The 19989-nt window shown below is 41.3% G+C and overlaps 1 protein-coding gene and 1 pseudogene across 6 annotated transcripts in view; one reads left to right on the top strand and one right to left on the bottom strand.

The window, feature by feature from the left end:
• The window catches only part of Cbfa2t2 (CBFA2/RUNX1 partner transcriptional co-repressor 2), a 97063-nt gene that overhangs the window by 9394 nt on the left and 67680 nt on the right, over positions 1-19989 (top strand). Inside the window, exon 1 of one of the 6 annotated variants that reach the window (XM_036185046.1) lies at positions 2892-2915. The exons of the other annotated variants lie outside the window; for them this stretch is intronic. The gene's annotated coding sequence lies outside the window, so the exon portion shown is untranslated. Of the gene's footprint in view, positions 1-2891; positions 2916-19989 lie in introns of those variants that run through there. 6 annotated transcript variants of the gene reach the window in all.
• Positions 621-1099, bottom strand: LOC118581273 (annotated as a pseudogene).

Genomic DNA, 19989 nt, shown 5'->3' with positions numbered 1-19989 from the left:
AGCTGAGATTTAGAATATTTTGAAGATAGAGTTGGTAGGTATCCACTTGTAGTCATCATGCCCCGCCCCCCTTGTGTGTGTGATACATGCCATGGTGTGCCGGTGGAGGTCAGAGAACAATTTGGAGGTGTCAGTTCTGTCCTACCATGTGAGTCCAGGGGATCCACCAGGCCCTTGAGCTTGGCAGTAAATGCCTCGACAAGCTGAACCATCTTACTGGACTGTTCTGCTCTTTTTATTGTAAATAATGGAGGTGTCATCTGTTGAAAGCTTGTTTTTCTTAATTTTAAAAATTCAATTCATTCCATTTTTGTTATGTATTTTGCCTCTATGTATGTATGTGCACATGTGCATGCTCATTGTCCATGGAGGTCAGAAGAAGGCACAGTTCCTCTGGAACTGAAGTTATAGATAGATGGTTGTGAACCACCCTGTGCATGCTGGGAGTTGAGTCTCTGCAAAGCGTAAGTCTGTGAAGTGGAACGCTTCACGATTTGTGTGTCTTTGCACAGGGGCTGTGCTAACCTCTGTATCATCGCAGTTTCAGTACATGTGCTACCAGTAGAGCACTCACATTGTTTCTAACGCAGGCTTGTTGTTGGAACATTACTCCGGAGTTTTCAAAAATCTAGCCGGTACAAATACTTCTGCTCTGTTTTGGCCTTCATAGCTGCCTGCTCTCTCAGACAGGGTTTCCTTTCAGGGTGCAGGCTTGTTATAGACAGGTCTTCACAGATTTCCTTAATAACCATGTAGATGCATCTTGCCACTGTCAGGGCAGTCATTAAATAATTGATCTTCACCTGAGTCACGTTCTTTTCAGTATCAACCACATTAATTGAGATGGCTCTAGGATTTCTTCCTCCTTTTTGAAGTGCTTTGACAATACCAATGTCTTCTCTAAGTCTGTGAGTTTTCTAACACAACATTCTGTGGCTATGAGTGTGTAATGGAGTTTTGGGACTTTACTGTGACTTGGTGCAAAATTCATTGATCCTCTTTAAGTCAGTGTTTCTGGTAAACCTTAGAGACAAGCATTTCTTTCATATAACCTAAAACAATCTCCTGCTGCTAGATGCAGGCCTCGGAGGCTCCCCATGGCTTCCTGCTTTACCGATACACAGCAGTACACCACAGTAAGTGCTCTTAACTGCTGAGCTTTCTTTCTAGGATCTGTTTTCCCTATTGAATTTTGAATTTTTGGGTGTTGCACATTCAGAAGTCTGTATTTGCCACCTCATATTCAGTTTTGTGACTTCATAAAGGATTTGTGATGGTTTAATGTGCTGGTGACTAAGGCATGAAATCATCTGTCATCTGATGAGTTTTTAATTTGCACAAGAAATAAATCATTGGTTGGGTATAGTGGTGTACAGGTTCTATCTCATCACTCTAACCCCATAATTGCAGCACTTGGGAGGCAGAGGAAGGCAGGTTTTGGTGAATTCAAGGGCAGCCTGGTCTATGTAATGAATTCCAGAAAGCCGAGACTATATAGTGAGATTCTGTCTCAAAAGTAAATAAATAAAAACCACTGATTTAAACTTTGATAATGTACTTAAAAAAAAGATTTGTTGGGGTTGGGGATTTAGCTCAGTGGTAGAGCGCTTGCCTAGCAAGTGCAAGGCCCTGGGGTTTGGTCCTCGGCTCTGAAAAAAAAAAGATGTTTTATTTTTAAGTGTGTCTGTTGGTATGTGCGTGTGAGTGCAGGTGTGTGAGCCACCCCACATGGGTGCTGGGAACTGAACTCAGGTACTCTGGAAGAACAGTAATTGCTATTAACTGCTGAATCATCTTTCCAGCCTATAAATTTGCCAATATTGATAAGTCTTTTAAAACCTTGTTTACAGTTATTTATGGGTGTGTGTGTGCCACATGTGGAAGTCAAAGAACAGTTCCTGTGAGTCAGTTCCCTCCTGTGGTTCCAGGGAATTGAATTCAAGTCATCAGATCAGACTTGATGACAAGCACCTGTACTTGCTGAGTCACCTTTCTGGTACAATGCCTGTCATTTTGTTTTGTTTTTTGAGACAGGGTTTCTCTGTGTAGCATGGCTCTCCTGGAACTCATTCTACAGACCAGGCTGGCCTCAAATTCACAGAGGTTGGCCTGACTCTGCCTGTGGAGAGCTGAGTTTAAAGGTATGCTATATTGTGATCACAGTCAGTAGAGTGTGAGACTCTTAATCTCAGAGTCGTGGGTTCGTGTCCCATGTTGGGCGCCACTATTATGATCAATCCTGTGAGTCTCTTTAATGGGTAATAGGGATTTATTAAGATAGAAATTTAGGGAATACACTCACAAGTAGAGAACAAAGGAGACAGCTGAAATCATTCTCTGATCTGAGTGCAAGTGAATCTGCCTCGAAGGCAGAAGCAGGGAGAGGAGCATGTGACCCTTCCCCCTTTCCTTATAGAGGTCAGTACAACAGCAAGAAGCACCGCCTCATGGGCAGAGTAAATACCACTACAGAGCCACCCTGCCTATGTCTGGCTTTTAAAAATGATTTTGTCTTTTATTTTTATTTCTGTATTTATTTTTATTTTTTAAAAAAGGTCAGGCTATATTGCCTGACTGGCTCAGATGCTTGCTATGTAGACCAGGCTGGCCACCAAAAGTTAGGATAGGTAAATAAAGCTCTAGGTGATCTGTGACTTCAGCAGTTATTAATTTAGATATTATTGTTTTACTTTGAGATTATAGTATTTGTGTTTGGGAGGTAGAAAGCTATTTTAGTTATGATTGTGATCTTTGTGTAGATAATGAAATGAAAATACTGATTTGGGCTTGGTGTCTTCACAGCTAGCATTGTTCTGACTGCATGGAGTGGATGTACTGAACCAGGTGTTTTACTTCAGCTGTACCATCTGTGGGAGCAGGTGGACAGAGCCTCTGTCATCAGGAAAACACAGCTGGTGAGACTTAGAAGAGCTAATTGGTTGCTTTCCCAGCTCTTTCTGGTCACATATACCTGGATGCAGTTTACCTCAGCAAATGTGCTGATTTTGGTTAGGACATTTAACAGCAAAAATGAACAAAAAAGTAAAAAGGTGTGAGTATGTATGTATTGAGACATTGTCTGCTGGCTTGGAACTAGTGTTGTCCTGTCTCATTCTCCCAAATTCTTGGATTACAGGGGTGTGTTACCACACCCTGCTCTGTGTTTTTGGATTGATACTGAGATAATTAATTGATACTGAGATGATTAATACTGAGATAATGAGTTTATTTATTTGTATATAACTTTGTGTGTTTACGTTCATGTGTGTGTTTATGCCTTTGGAGACCAGTAGATGTCCTTTCTCAGGAGCCATTCACTTTGATTTTTGAGTGTCTCCCAAACCTCACTGATAGGCTAGAGTGGCTGGTCATCAATCCCAGGGGTCTGTCTGTCCCCACCTTCTCAACTCATACCACCACACCAGCCTTTTATGTTGGTGTTAAAGGTCAAACTTGTCTTTACTCATGTGTGGCAAATGCTTTACCAACTGAGCCATTTCTCCAGAACCTTATTTATCTTTTTAAAAGAGTTGTGTGGGTGGTGGTGGTGGGTGGGTGCGCGCCTGTGTGTATGAGCGTTCAGAGGTTGGAAGAAAGCATCAGGTATCCTGCTTTTACCATACTTTGTCTTAGTCCCTTGAGACATGGTCTCTCACTGAACCCAGAGCTAGGCTGGTGACTGACAGGCCTCAGTGATCTTCCTATCTTTGTCCCCAACAGTACAGCTACATCCTGTCTTTTTGTTTGTTTGTTTATCTGTTTTGCATATGTATGTAGCTCTGACAGTCCTAGAGCATGATATGTAGACCAGGCTGGTTTCCAGCTCCCAGAGATCCACCTGCTTTTGCCTCCGAAGAGCTAGGATTAAAGGCGTGTACCATTATGCCCTGTTTTCTTTTTCTCATTTTCATGCCCTCTGAATCTTGTGCTTTTTTTTTTTTTCTTTTTTCCTTTTTTGGTTTTTTGAGATAGATTTTCTCTGTGTATGTAGTCTTGGCAGTCCTGGAACTCACTTTGTAGATCAGGCTGGCCTTGAACTTACCTCTACGTCCGTCTGGCTCTGCCTCCGAAGTGCTGGGATTTAAGGTGTGCACCACCAAGCCCACTGGGAAGACCACATTTTTTTAATTCTTTGTATTCTTAAAAATAACCTAGCAACCGGGTGGTGGTGGTGAACACCTTTAATCCCACCACTTGGGAGGCAGAGCCTGGTGGATCTCTGTGAGTTCGAGGCCCACTTGGTCTACAGAGTGAGATCCAGGTGAGCACCTGGACAGGCATTAAATTTACACAGAGAAACCCTGTTTGGAAAAACCAAAAAATAAAATAAAATAAAATAAATCCTAGCAAATGTCTCATAGGTGCTTAAAATAAATAGTGATGGTCGTGTCATTTACTTGGTGTCAGTATAGTAGTATATAAAGTGACTGCTAAGCCGTGCAATGGTGGTGCACACCGTTTAATCCCAGCACTCAGGAGGCAAAAGTAGGCGGATTTCTGTGAGTTCAGGGCCACCCTGGTCTACAGAGTGAGTTCCGGGACTGCCAGGGATGTTACACAGAAAACCCTGTTTCAGAAAACTAGAGGGAAAATGTGATAGATGAGTTAAGTGTTTCTTTTTCAGTTCTGGGGATCAAATCTAGGGCTTTGTACATGGTAAAGATGATCTAAAGCCAAGTTACATGTCCAGACTTTGGTTTGTTGAGACTGGGTCTCACCATGTAGCTCTCTAGCTGGCCTGTATTAGCTATGTTGCTTGGGCTTTTGTGTAGTCCTAGCTGCCCTGGACCAGGCTGGTCTCAAACTCAGAGACTCAACCTGCCTCTGCTTCCCAAGTGCTGGGGGCTTTTTAAAAAAAAAAATTAAAGATAAATTTATTATTATTATTATCATCATCATCATCATCATTATCATTATTGGAGCTGAGGATCAAACCCAGGGCCTTGCGCTTGCTAGGCAAACACTCAACCACTAAGCTAAATCCCCAACCAGACTAATTTATTTTATATGTGTGGGTGTTTTGCTTTCATGCCATTATGTTGCCTGCCTGGTGCCCTCAGTTCAGAAGAGGGTGTCAGATCCTTGGAACTGGGGTTACAGATAGTTGTGAGCCAAAATGTGGGTGCTAGAAACAGAATCTGGGTTCTCTGCAAGAGCAACAAATGCTTTTAGCCGCTGAGACATCTCTCCAGCTTCCCTCCTTTTTCTTACGTGGGTTCTTACCCAGTAAGCCTTCTCCCTAGCCCTTTAATTTTTAAACTTTTTAAAATAGTGTTTCATTATGTTGTCCAGGCAGGCCTAGAGCTACTGGACCCAAGCAGTCTTTTCCACCTCATGCTCTGGAGTTCAGAATACAGGTCTGAGCCACCATGTCTGTCGGTTTTGTTTTTAAACTATTTATTTATTGTGTGTATAGGTGTTTTACCTATATGTGTGTGTCTGTGCACCATATTCGTGCAGTTCCCAAAAGGATGGGAAGAGGGTATTGGATTCCCTGGAACTGGAAATGCAGACAGGTGTGGACGCTGGGGATTGAATTCTAGTCCTCTGGAAGAGCAGCCAGTGCTCTTAACTGCTGAGCTACCTCTCCAGGTTCTATAAACTCTTTTTTTTTTTTTTTTTCAGGAAGGATCTTGCATTCCCTGTCCTCCTGGAGTGTTCTAAATGTTGGGGTTACAGGCATGCAGTACGATGTCTGTCTTCATTATTCTTTTTTGTATATTTTCCTCCTCCTTCCTCTCCCTACTCTTCCTTTTTTTGCCTCAGATTTACAGCAGTCCTTCTGTTTCAGTCTTCCAAGTACTAGGATTACAGAGGTGTACTACCTCGACCCACTTCATGCCTGTTTCTCCACCATTGGAAATAGGCTGCTTACATAATAGTATGGTAAAGGACAACAGAACCACTGTGCTTATGTGCCTATCATGCCTATTCTTGACCCCATTGTTGGAAGCGTGATAATAATTTCTACGGACTTTCCAGGAAAGTAAAGATGTTTGGTTTTGGTTTTGGTTTTGGTTTGTTTGTTTTGGAGACAGGGTTCCTCATTATAGCCCTGGCCATCCTGGAACTCGTTCTGTAGACTAGGCTGGCCTCGAACTCAAAGATCCACCTGCCTCTGCCTTCCAAGTGCTGGGACTAAAGTCATTCACCACCATGCCTGGCTTAAAGATTTTTTTAAACAAGAGTAGTAGGGATGAGTTAAAAGGTTTGGGATATAGCTCAATCGTAGTGCACTTGACCAGCATGGGTGCTGATGCCCTTGGTTCAGTCCTTAGAACCGAAGAGAGCAAAGGTTTTTAGGGATTGTCAAGGTGTATGTTTTATAAACACTTGTTTTGAAGGAAGGGTGTGATTTGACAGTCAAAGATGGGGGATAATGGAAAAATGTGTGCAGGCTGATAGGGGCCACAGTTCCAAGTATAGTGTCCTTAACAAAGGCTGGAGGTGGGGAAGAACAAGAGATGCCTGCAGAATAGCAAGTGGTGTCATCCGAGTCAGAATGCATCTGGGACTGTTACAGGAGATCCTTCACCTTGTATTTGAGTATTTTGAAAAGGTCATTTTCTTGGACTGTTGCCCCATTCTTATAAAAGAAGATCTGTTGCAAGTCCACATCGAAACTGCTTTATTCTTCCTTCCTTCTGGACCTTCCTAATAATGTCTGGAGTTACGTTGGACTTCATGAGTTCCTGTGCAGAACGAAAGCACATGACCGTTGAAGCCTGTGGCATAAATGAGAGGCTTGTGCGGTGGTGCGAAAGCTCTCCAGCCTCACATGCCTGGGTGGGCGAGCTACACTAATAGCTCCCAGCAGTTCTGAATCAGACATTGTGGAGCCAAGAGTCTAGCATTTGGAATTCCACTGCCTGTGCTAAGGGTCTGTCTTTTATCCTCCAAACCACCATTTGTTAAATGGCAGTGGGCCTGTTGACAAGAGGGAGAGACTGGCAAAGATCAAGTTAAAAGGGGAAAAAAGTTCAAAGGTAGGAAAATAAGACGAAGGGTTTAGTCATCTCTTTACACCCCCCCCCCCCCCCTTTGGAGACAGGATCTTGATAAGTAGCCCTGCCTGGCCAGGAACTGACTGACTTTATAGTCTAGGCTGGCCTGGAACACAAGAGATGTCCAGCCTGTCTCTGACTCCCTGGGATCAATGGTGTAGGTTACCACTCTGGCCTTTTTCTTTTTAAATTTGTCTATTAGTAATTTGTTGCACAGAAATTTCATTCCTGAAAGCTGGGCTTGGTTATACATGTCTTTAATTCCAGCACTTGGGAAGCTGAGGCAGGTGGATCTCTTTGAGTTTGAGGTTGGCTTGATCTACCTACATAGAGTTCCAGACTTGCTAGAGCTACATACAGAGACCCTGTCTCAAACATAATAAAAAAAAATTAAATCTTTTTTGGTGGGTTGTGGGGAGGGCTGTGGATCATACCTATGGGCATGCTATGGAAATTGTTTTTGTTTGTTTGGTGGGATTTTTTTGTGGTTTTTGTTTTGTTTTGTTTTTTGAGACAGAGTTTCTCTGTGTAGCTTTGGCTGACCTGTAATCCTATTTGTAGACCAGGCTGGCCTCGAACTCATAGAGATCTTCCTTCCTCTGCCTCCTAAGTTCTGGGACTAAAGGAGTGTGCCACCACCCCTGGCAAAGTTGTTGGTTTGTTCTTTTTTTCTCCCTATGGAAAATTTTAAACAGAAAAAGTAGAACAATGTACTGAATGCCCAGGAGCTTATCCTCCAGCCATAGTGAGTGGCAGGATATCACTTCAGGAAGAGGAACTAGACCTTTAAGCATTGGGCGTGGCACCATACTTCCCCAGGCCTTGTCACCTTTGCCCTCAGATACTCCTTTTTCCTATTCAGCGTTTATTCAACAGAGTAGAGTACCACATTTAGGCTTTGTGATAAGCAGTATGTGACTTAAACTCTCCTTTTTGAGGGTGGGGGGTGGTTTGAGATAGGGTTTCTCTGTATAGCCCTGGCAGTCCTGGAGCTCTGTAGACCAGGCTAGCCTCGAATTCAGAGATCCACCTGCCTCTGCCTCTAGGGTGCTGGGACTAAAGGCATGTGCCACCACTACGTGGCTTTGTTACTTAACTTTTCTCAAACTCTTAAGAGTTTATTCAAGTACAGTTTTGGGACCAGAAAAAAAGTAATTCTATCAAGAGGGCACTCATTCAAAGCACTGTAAGCCATCTATTAGCTTTTTTTCACTGAGTTAGTGCATGCTGTTTTGCTTAAAATAGAGTATGTTTTATATATTTTTTCTATCATGATCAATTTGCAAATATAAGTCAATTTTTTAGATGTTTTTATTAAAGTATGTGTCTCTCAATACTCTAAGATCTCTGTGAGTTAGAGGCCAGCCTGGTCTGCAGAGTGAGTTCCAGGACAGCCAGGGCTACACAGAGAACCTCTATCTTGAAAAAAAGAGGTTTCAGCCTCTTGACTGTTGCTGGGATTACAGGCACAGGTTGAGAGAACCATCTTTTTCCTTTGCCAAAAAAAAACAAAAAACAAAAACCAAAAAACAAAACAAAAAAACCCTAAACATATATTAATGTACTTTCTATGAGTCATAGTTCCAATGGGTCATAATTCCAAGCTGTCTTAGCTGGTGGTAACAGCTTGGTGCCTGCTATCAAGATTGTTTACTGGGGGCTGGAGAGATGGCTCAGTGGTTAAGAGTACTTGTTGCTCTTTCAGAGGAGCCAGATTCAATTCCCAGCCTCCGTGTGGTGGCTTATAATTATTTGTAAACAACAGTTCCAGAGTATCTGATATCTTCTTTTGACCTCTGCAGGCACCAGACACTCATAAACATAAAATAAATAAATTTTTAAAAAGAATGCTTACTTATGTAGTGAGCAAATTGATAATGCTTGTTGGCAGGAAGTCTTAATTCCTTACCAAGTGGTCCTCTTATTGGAGGTGTTGGAATGTTTTCATGACTTAGTAGTCTTCCAGAGTGAGTAATTTGAGATAGCCCCTTGATTCCTTCTTTCCTCCCTCCCTCCCTCCCTCCCTCCCTCTCCTCATCCTCTCCTTTCTTTACTTTGCTAGGATCAATAGGCACTAAGCAACGTGGGTGTGACTGTTGCCCAGGCTGGGTTTGACCTCCTAGGTTTACATAGTGTAGTCTCAGGTAGCTGAGACTACAGTTGTGTGCCCGGGCATCCCACTTAAGTAGTGTCTTGATTAATTTCTTACTTAATAATATTGTATAGTACTCTCTGGTTATGAATCCAGACATGCTGCTGACACTAGTCATATGATGTTAATATCTTTGTTTCTTACTTTCCTTAGCTGTAACACTGAGATAATAATGTCTACCAATAGGTTCTGTCATATTGATAGTCAAGGAAATAAGGGTAGTCCTTGGTACTCATGACTTAATAAAACCTCTTGCTACTGTACCAATTAATCTTTCTGCCAACCACCTCTGGGGGTGATGGTGAGTCTTTCTTTTTTGTAAAACATTACCAGGCAGAAAATGCCATGTTTATAGGTTTCACCTGGTATGGTAGAGTATGGTATCAACCTAGGCTTTTCCATTTATTTATTTATATTATTTCATGTACATTTGTGTTTTCCCTGTATGTGTATCTGTGTGAGGGTGTTAGATCCTCTGGAACTGGAGTTACAGAGCAGCTTTGAGCAGCCGTGTGGGTTCGAGACAGGATTTCTTTGTGTAGTAGCCCTGGCTGTCCTGGAACTACCTCTGTAGACCACGAGTACTCGAACTCACAGAGATCCACCTGCCTCTGCCTCTGGAGTGCTGGGATTAAAGGTGTGCACCACCACTGCCCGCTTGGGTCTTTTTTTTTTTTTTTTTTGCTTATTTTATTTTATTTTTTAAAATTTTATGTGCGTTGGTGTTTTGCCTGCATGCATGTCTGTGTGAGGGTGTCAGATCTTGGAGTTACAGATAGTTGTGAGCTGCCATGTGGGTGCTAGGAATTGAACTTGGATCCTCTGGAAGAGCAGTCAGTGTTCTTAACCACTGAGCCATCTCTCCAGCCCCCTGGATCTTCATTCTTAATGTATAAATGTTAATGTAGCATATATGTTCATGTAGTATGTCTGGGAAGAAGACAAGCTCCTCCATTTTTAATCTTTAGTCTAAAATAAAGGTTCACAGAAAATTTTAGAAGTGAACAGAGAAGCTCAAGACCCTTCACCCAGTTTACTCAGTGGTTAAAATCTTATAACTGGTAGTGTCAGCTTTCAGATACCAGTTTTCATGCAGCAGAAATTGAGTAAGCATTATCTTGTATTAGCTCTTGGGAAGTGCCAAGGATTAAACTTGGTAGTTGGATGGGTCTGTCTTATATCTAGATTCTCAAAATGACTATCTCAATTTTACTGTATTCTTCACTGTTGAGACTAAATGTTGATCATGGGAACCTCATTCATATTTGCTTGGTTTTAAAGCGATTTTTGCAATGTGTCCTCATCTTTAATTTACAGTCTTTAAAGCACCAGAAACATGTTGTCTGCATTGTCTTAATTTAATCACGTGCCAGTTTTTCAGAATACCAAGTCTGGATCAGGGAGGCAGCTTGTGTGAATCATTTACATATATTTTTGCTTATATTCCCAAAACTAATTTGCAGCTTTTTATTTTTGATCCAATTATACACTGAAAATGTGTTTACAATTTATTTTATGAAGGCTTTTGTCTCACAGGGTTTAAAAACTGGTCCAAAGAGCAGAAGTTATTAAACAATAGCAAAAACTACACAATATGTGGGACTTTAGATGGTAATTGTTAAACATTTGAATGTCCCCCAAAATGTCTGCATGCTCATGTATGACTATACATTTATTCCATTATTGTGACTCGAATAGATAGGTTTTGCACAATATTCTAGCAGTTATTCTCAGCCATAAACAAATTACATGCATTTAACAAGTTAATGTCAGATTGGCCAGGAGCCACTAGGAGGTGTGTACTTAGTGACATCAGCTGGCAAAGTGCCCTGGTAACAGGGAGTGTGGAATGGGTAGTGGAGAGAGGAAGCAGGAGGGAGGGAGAAAGAGAGACTGACTGGATCTGGGGATTCTGGCAAGGTGAAGAGCTGGTCTGTTTGGCAGGACCTTCCCATCTGGGATCCATCTGTGTTTCCCTGGAATGGGACAGGCAGCCCTAGCCAGTGAGAAATGGCAGATGTGAGAGAGAGAGAGAGAGAGCTGACACATGTCCAGCTAATGAAAGGCCGAGAAGGCTGCTCTCCGATTGGGCTTTGAAGATTAGAGGGAGAAGAGAGAGCTTCTTAATACCTGTTTCAAGTAGATTGGTGTATTAGGAGTCTGGATTTTAGAATTTGGACGTTCAGGGTAAGTGTACATTTTTATTTAGTTCTGGGTGATAAAGTATACAATTCTCTGCTTTCCATAGCTTTTCACTTATCTCAAATTATGTGTTTATGGATATTCTGTGAGTTTAGTCTTGGTTTCATTTTGGTGCTTCATTTGGTTTTATGTTTCTATTTAATTTTTCATTGCCACCTTTGTATTTTTGAATGGAAAGTTTAGTTAGAATCAGATGTAGTTTATAAATTCTATAGTTAGAAAAGTAGTCCCACAAACAGCTCTTTAAGCTCTTCCATATTGAATACTTGTGGCATGTTCTGAGGGAACTGTTTTCTTACGTATGCATGAAGCAAACCAGTGTTCAGGAGAAGACTCCTGCAGTGCTTTTTCCCATTGTCAGGTAATTTCCATTTCAAAGTAGTCAGACATACTACAACTAAGAGAGACTGCAGCAAAGCTAGTGTCATCTCTGCATTCTAGATCTTGTTATGTTTGGCTCCTATGCTGTCTTCCATGACTGAAATAACATCAGATCTGACTTGAGTTGTGAATTGGAGTGCTGGGGTGTGTGCTCTCGACACCCCCACCCCCTATCCTCCCACAACACCTCAGCCCTACTGTGCTCTGGAGTCTTTGTCAGTTTGTGATGCCTATTGGTTATTGATATAGTGTGACTATTTTTGAAAGGCTTCCAAATCAACCCCCTATAGGCAGAACCTGTGTTTAGTATGTACTGTACAGGCTTTATTTCCTAGTTCTCTCACCTTGGGCAATCTGCTGCTCTGGGCCCCATTCGATTTGTTTGCTTTCCTGTCCCCAACCCCTTTTCTCTCTTTCTCACTGGATTTTACTGGGTATCTAGAACACCAGGCTGGCCTCTAACTTGCAGAGATCCACCCTCCTCTGTCTCCCTAAAGGCATGTGCCACCACAGCCAGCTGACTCCTGATTTGTGTCGGTATTGGGGAAATGTGCCCAGAGCCTTTCCGACACATAGAAGGCAGTGAGGAGTTTCGGAAGTTTTCAGGTATCTTTCTGTTGTGGTAGTTCCTAAACCCTTCTCCCTTTTCATTTCAAACTTGAACTACAACTGTATCTGGTTTAACTCATGTCTTTAGGGTATTATTTTTCTTGCCTTTATAATTTTTTCATTTAAATTTTTATTTTATGTATATGGATAGTTTATCTGCGCGTGTATGTATACCATATGGCTTCCTGATGCCTACAGAGGCCAGAAAAGATCCCTTAGAACTAGAGTTATAGATGGTTGTCAGCTGCAATGTGGGTGCTGGGAATTGAACCCAGGTCCTCTGGAAGAGCAGCTGGTACTCCTAACTGCTGAGCCATCTCTCTAGACCCTGTACCCACCTCTTAGGTCCTTTGTATTTGTAATGCTGTATGCCATCTTTGCTAAGTCTCTCCATGACTATAGAGTTTGGAAAGCATTCTGAGTATAAAATGCAAATGCAATGTTCCTTTTGACTGTACCAGAACAGAAGAGCTTTGAAAAGTCAACTTGCCCAAGGTAAGTATTGATTGTATTTCTTTGAAAGAGCACGCTTATTTAAAAAATATTTTTATGTTTGTCTGTTACTGTTTTTTCTATTGTATAGGTCCCAGGATTCAAATTTATGTCATATAAGGCTTGGTTGCAAGGGCCTTTACCCACTGAACCATCTCACTGGTCAGCACTATTTAAATTGTATCTGGCTCCCCAAAAATTCTATGAAATGACAATTGGGAGCTTGCTTTCTTTCTTTCTTTCTTTCTTTCTTTCTTTCTTTTTTTTTTTTTTTAAGATCTATTTATTTATTTATTATGTATACAGTGTTCTGTCTGCACACCAGAAGAGGGCACTTGATCTCATTATAGATGGTTGTGAGCCACCATGTGGGTGCTGGGAATTGAACTCAGGACCTCTGGAAGAACAGCCAGTGCTCTTAACCTTTGAGCCATCTCTCCAGCTCCCAAGTTTTATTTCTTTAAAAATTTTTAGTATTTTAGGTGTATGAGTATTTTGGTTGCATGTATGTGTACTACATGTAAGCCTGGTGTTCATGGAGGTCAAAAGAGGGCACTGGATTCCTTGGCACTGGAGTTGTGGGTGGCTGTATGCCACTCTGTGAGTGCTGGGTCCCCCAGAAAAGTATCCGGAGTTCTTAATGTCTGAGCCATCCCCCTAGTCCCCAATAACTTGTATTTTGTAAAAGTTGTTCAACTTTATACCACCTGAGCGTTTTAAGGAAACTGTAGTGCTTTTTTGTTGTTTATTAAGGCCTGGGTCTCACTTACTCAGTATCCCCAGCTGGTTGGAATTTGCTGTGTAGACCCTCTTGGTCTCAAATTTGCAGCAATACCCTCTTGCCTCCTGGTATAACAGGCACACATCTGGCTGCAGTGCAGTATACTGTTCAGATTCATTCAGATTTATCTCTATTTCCCTCAAGTAGTGGGGACTTTTTAAATGGATCCTTTTTGGAAATTTATGTTAAACTGACTGAATTTGTAGAACAAGTTTAAGGGAGTTTTGATAGATGCAGTGAATGGCAGCCGAGACTTGTTTGAATATTTGAGAGGCTATAGTGTTACATTGAATTTACATGGTCCTCCTTCAGTGAGCAATACCTTTAAATTGTACCTTTAGGACCTATGTTCCTGAGGATTAGTAGGGAGAAAAGGTCTTAATGCTGAAAATGTAATGTAGGCTGTAGTTTGACGTGGGAGAGCCTAAAAAGGGTTTTTATTACTGCTATATGTCCATTCTAGCAATACTGTTTCATATTTTGGGCTCACTCAGGATTGCATCTAAGACCTTGTGCATGCTAAAAAAAAAAAAAAAAAAAGGCATGTGTTCTATCAGCTATTAGTAGCTAAGTCCCTAGCCCTCAGGAATACTGTGACCCAGGTTTGGCATAAAAACTATGTATATATAGCCCAGGCTGGTGTTAAACTAAGTAATTTTCCAGTCTTAGACTCCCAAATGCTGGGATAACAGGTGTATGTTACCACATCTGGCTTATATGATAATCCATTGATCCTAAATAAAAGTGTTTGATTAACAGTCCTGGTGAGGTGAGATGAGGCCCTGAGTTCAGTTGTGCTTTGGGGTCCCAGCTAGAGCTCAGCAGTTAAAAACAAAACCAGGCTCAGTGGCACTTGCTTTCAGTCCTAGCACTCCAGGAAGCACAGACAGGAGGATTCTCTTGTGAGTTCAAGGCCAGTTTGATCTACAAGTCAAGTTTGAGGATTCCCAGGTCTACATATCAAGTTCCAGGACACCCTTTGAAAAGAAAGACCCTGTTTCAAAACAAATAAACAAGATTATAACCAATAATTTTAAGGTTTGTTATGTTTTATGTGTGGGTGGGTGAGTGCACTTGCACAGGCCCATGGAGGTATAGTGGGGGATATGTCCCTTGGAACAGAAGTTAGAGGTGTTTGTGAGCTGTCTGTGGGGTGCAGGGTTCTTTGATAGAGCAGTAAGCACCCTTAACTACTGAGCCATCTCTCCAACCCATAACCAAAAGAATCTTTTGAGTTAAGTAGTACTGAGAAAAGTCGTAGCTTTCTGAGGACTGAGAAGCCACTTAATGTGGAAATCAGAGGGCAGCTTGCAGGGTAAGTTCCTCCTCCCATCCTGTGGGTTTCAGAGAGTGAACTCAGATTGCTAGGTACTTTACCTCGGAGTCATGTTGCTGGGCCCAGGGAAGGTTGGTTGGTTGGTTCGTTTGTACGGTCTGTCCGTCTGTCTATCTATCTATCACTTTTATTGATTCTTTGTGGATTTCACATCATGCATTCTGATCCTATTTATCTCCCTGTCCCCTTGAATCTGATTTCTGCCATTGTAACCCCCCAAAGGTTCTTTTGCATTATTGTATCATAAGCTGAGGGATGGGTCATTAGTAGAGCATCGCCCAGTCATGTGCTAATTTAAATCTACAGCAAGGTGCATGTATGGGGAAGGGGAGAGCGTCCTCTCTGGCCCATATTTTTTAATATTTAGTGGCTGAGCTTGGAATTTCCAGGATATTCATCTTACTATCTATCTACCTATCTATTTATTTATTTGACAGGGTCTCACTGTATAGCCCTGGCTAGCCTGGAATTTACAGAGACCCTCTTGCCATTAATCCTGGTTGCTAGGATTAAAAGGTGTGTACCACAACATTTTACATTTTACAAATTCTTTTGATTGTATGTATTCATGATGTCTTGAAGTTATTTGAATGTTTTTCTTAGTATTTTCTGATAAGGTTTTGCTGAGTTGTCCAAGCTGGCTGTGATTTCACAGGCCTGGGATTTCTGATGTGAGCCACTGCACCTAGTTTTGAGATTTTGGTGGGGGACAGGGGAAGATGTTGAGACAGGAACTCACTGGCAGTATTTAAATTCCTTCCCAGGTAGCTGCAGATTACCTTGAACAGATTTGGATGATCCTCATGTCTCCACTTCCCAATGCTGTGATTATAGATGTGAACCATCATGCCCAGCTTTATGTATAAATATAATATATATACAATCAAAAATATGGCAGAAATTAGCTCAATGTAACTATACAGTTGACAAAATTTAACTTATGGCACTGAGATCTGGGTCAAGGAGGACTTTCTCCCCATCCCTATGCAAACACCTTGCTGGGGGTTGAAACTAGTACACTTCTATCTGCCTATTATTCCCCAACAAAACACAAGATTTCCAAATCAAATGTTACCTCCTCTCCAAAAGATTTAATTCCCTCCCTCTGTTGGTAGTGCCTTCCAGAACTTACTGATTTTGTGCATTCATTAATGTATATTTTATCTCCTCTATGATATCTCACCTTTAAATAAAAAGAGTCTGGGCTGGAGAGATGGTTCAGCTGTTAAAGGCTGGGCTCACAACCAAATATATTAATATGTGTGTGTATGTATGTGTGTGTATATGTGTGGGAGTATCAGGATGTGAGTGCAGGTGCCCAAGGAGGCCAGAGGTGTTGGATCCAGCTGGTGTTACAGGTGGTTGTGAGCCATCTGAACTTGGTCTTCTGGGAGACTCTTAACTATTTAGCACTCTCCAGCACATTTGCTGTGTTTGAAGTATATGCCTTTCTATTGCTATCTTTCAGATCCAGGTACTGTTGTTTGCTTATAAGGCATTTATCAACATACATACGTATTTCCCCCTTGAATTTGTGGTTTATATCCTAGCAAGTTCAGTTTAAAAGGTACTATACTATATTGAAAATATATGCTTTTATTTCCCCTCCAAGTTCAAATCAGTAAACAAAGGAATTTGTAGTGGTTGTGTCTTACAGGAAAAAAACCTAAGTTGCTAAATGAGTTGTTACATAGAGTCTTACTGGCTGATGGACTTCCCAGTTAACATTTAAAAATTATGTGATTAGCTAGGCCTGGTAGTGCAGGTCTATAATACTGGCTTCTTAGGGAACTCAAAAGTTCAAGGCCTGCCAGGAATACAGAGTGGGTTCAAGGTCAGCCTGGGCAATTTAGTGAGACTTTGTCTCTAAGTAAAAAAAAAAAAAAATGTCTATGGAGACTGTAGTGAAAATGCATGCATTAGGTTCCAGGTTCAAGCCATAGCACCAGGAAGACAATTACAGTCCTGAGTATGTAAAGGCCCTGTGTTCAGTACCCAGCAATTATAAAACACACAGACACACACACATACACACACACACACACACACACACACACACACACACACACACACCATGTATTAACAGATTTATGTTGGGAAGTTGAAAATGCATATGGATCTACTTTTTTAAAGCAAGCACTTCCTACCCCTAGGAACTTTGTGCTTGGTTTAAAGCAACCATTAGTGGAAATCCTGTTTCTTTCCATCCTGAACATCTTGTTAGCAAGGTGGGGTACAGTTCTGTATAAAACATGGATTCATGCTACTTGTAGTGACGTCTCTTAGCTGGAACTAAAAGTAAGTGGAGTATGTGTTTTCTTTTCTTTTTTCTTTTTGTTCATTGGAAACAGGTTCTCATGTAGTTCAGGCTGGCCTTGAACTCTGTGTAGCTGAGGAAAACTTATCTTCTGATCCTTCTGCTTCTACCTCCCAAGTGCTGGGATTACAGGCATGTAGCACAATGCCTAGATTTAGAACATGTATTTTCACTTGATTGTGTTAAGAAAGATGGAAGAAGGAAAATGAAATATTGTGTGTAGGCTTTAGCATTAGACTGACTAGGTTGTATAACCATGAACATCATTTCTAACAGCCTCTAAACCTGTTTCTTCAACTGTAAAATTGTAGTGAAATGAATTTGAAGCATTAAATTAATACCTGTTACATGAATACTTAATAAAGTTTATCTTCTCGTGTAATTTTTCTTTGCCCTACCAACGTTGATAAGCCACAGTAATGAAAAAGTTTAATTAAAATATGCATGCTTTTAGTATGTCTCTTCAGGCTGATGGGACTAGCTGTGCTTCCTTAACTAATTCTTAGTCAGAAGAGAAAAGGATTCAGTAGAGAATGTGGTAGCCTTAAAAACTCAAACCTGTTGCTGTGTGACAAGCTGTTTAGGGACCTTGCCTTACTTTGCTGGAAGAGCTGGGGGATGGGCCACTTGGAGGGTGACAGATGTGTCCTCGGCTCCCAGCACCAGGTGCAGCCATTGTTCTGGCTGGTCTCTTCATCCCTCCTGTCTGTTACTCTGCTCTTTGTAGCTCATTGTTTCTGTAGGAAATTAGCATTAAATCCATCTGAAATCCCCATGTCCCTCAACTGCAGGTGACTGTTACTGGCCCCAGCTGCCACCCTTGCGCTTGATTACTTCCATATGGGGCTGTGCAAAGAAGTAGTAGTCATTTATTGATTTCCACCACAAGCCCCCACCTCAAACCATAATGACCTGAAATCTATTAGGCCCCCAGTAGGCTGTAGCTCAATTGGCAACTACAACTGTGATGAACGTTTTACAAGCAAAACTAATTATGTTCTTTTTCTTCCTTCTTAGCCACCTCTTTCCTAAATACTGGGTGGAGAAAACCCGAGCTGTCACAGTGGAGTAGTGATTTGAGCTGGCTGCTCCTGAGTAGTGGAGGTTTAAGAGTTTGGATGGAGTTGTCTGGAAAATTATAGTCACTATTTTAAATACTTAAGTCACACCTATAGTGTCCAAACAAGCCATGGCGTAATAGGTCCTTGGGGTAGAGATGGGAAAGGACACAAATTTTTATCACCTGCTTTATAAAAATTATTTGGAGTGTTTAGTATGTTTTAAAAAAAAAAAGCAGGGAGGGAGCCTAGTTTAAAAGGTTGATTGAAAACTATACAATCAGTAGCTAAATTCTTGCATTTTGTTTTATTTCCTTGTTTGTACTCTGGTTCTAGTTTACCTCAAATACTACAGTAAAATGGTTAATGTCCTAGACTTCTTTCTTTATTATTAAATTTGTGAGTTTCATTGTGGGTCTTGTTAAGAATTTATTATAGTGGGTGTGGTGACACATGCCTGAGACCCCAGTTTTTAGAAGGCAGGAGGATCTCAGCCATGAGGCCAGCCTCATAGTAAGTTCAAGGCTAGCCTACCTCTCAAAACAAGATCTCAAAGAAAATTTATTAAAAGGTGAATTGGATTTCAAACCCTAAATCTAATTTTAAGGACAGTTTGAATTGCTTTTGACTTCCAGTGATTATGTTGATATGTTTGACAATACTACATCAACAAAGAATATCCTGATAGCCTATACAGTTTCACAGCTCTTGAGTGCTTAGTTTTGCAACTCAGATTTTATCACAAAAACCTTAGTTTAGGACATTGTAAATCTTATTTAATAAGCCTAACATTTAAGTGATGGTTTTATTACTTCAAAGTTAGTATGTGCAAATAGGAATATAGGACTATTTCTGTTGAGGATATATCTTTTTCCCTTTCTTTCGGATCTGTTTCTTTTGGAGTTTAAAGAGGTTTACAAGATTTGAAAAACTCTTGGCAACCAGCACTTTACCTGAGCCTCCAGGTAAAGTGGGGTGATTACGTAGAATAGGTTAGTGTTTTGAGAACTTTGAAATCTGCTTCATCAATTTTGGGTTTTGTTTGTTTTGTTTTGAGACAGGGTCTGACTAGGTCACTCTGGCTGTCCTGCAACTCAATGATGTAAGCTAGATTGGCCTTGAACTCAGAGAAATCCTCCCGTCTCTGCCTCCAAAATGCTGGGATTAAAGGCTTGAACCACCATGCCCAGTTTTTGCTTCATTGTAAGCATAAGGAAGATGGAAAGATTTAGAGAGATCAGGTATCTTATCAGTGTTCTATTGCTGTGTAGAGACACCATGACCATGGCAACACCTAACAAAGGAAACATTTAATTGGGGCTTGCTTACAGTTTCAGAGGGTTGTTCCGCTGTCACCATGCTGGGGAGCATGGGGAGCTGTATGATCTGAAGGCAGAGAAAGACACTGAATCTAGTGTGGACTTCTGAAACCTAATCCCCCCACCCCCACTTCCTTTAACAAAGCCGCACTTCTCATCTTTTTCAAGTAATGCCACTCCCTGACCGTTCAAATACATGAGTCTACAGGGCCATTCTTACCCTGACCACCACATCAGGGGAAGAGGAAGAGTGGGATTGGAACTGGGTCTTGTGCTCATAGAGTTGGTGTACATTCATTTGTAGTTTGGAACTAGAACAAGTTGTAAGGACAGTATTG

The sequence above is a fragment of the Onychomys torridus genome, chromosome 4 (assembly GCF_903995425.1).
Source record: "Onychomys torridus chromosome 4, mOncTor1.1, whole genome shotgun sequence".
Classification (NCBI taxonomy): Eukaryota; Metazoa; Chordata; class Mammalia; order Rodentia; family Cricetidae; genus Onychomys; species Onychomys torridus.
The sequence above is the reverse complement of the archived record's forward strand: the minus strand, read 5'-3'. Positions and strand labels throughout refer to the sequence as shown.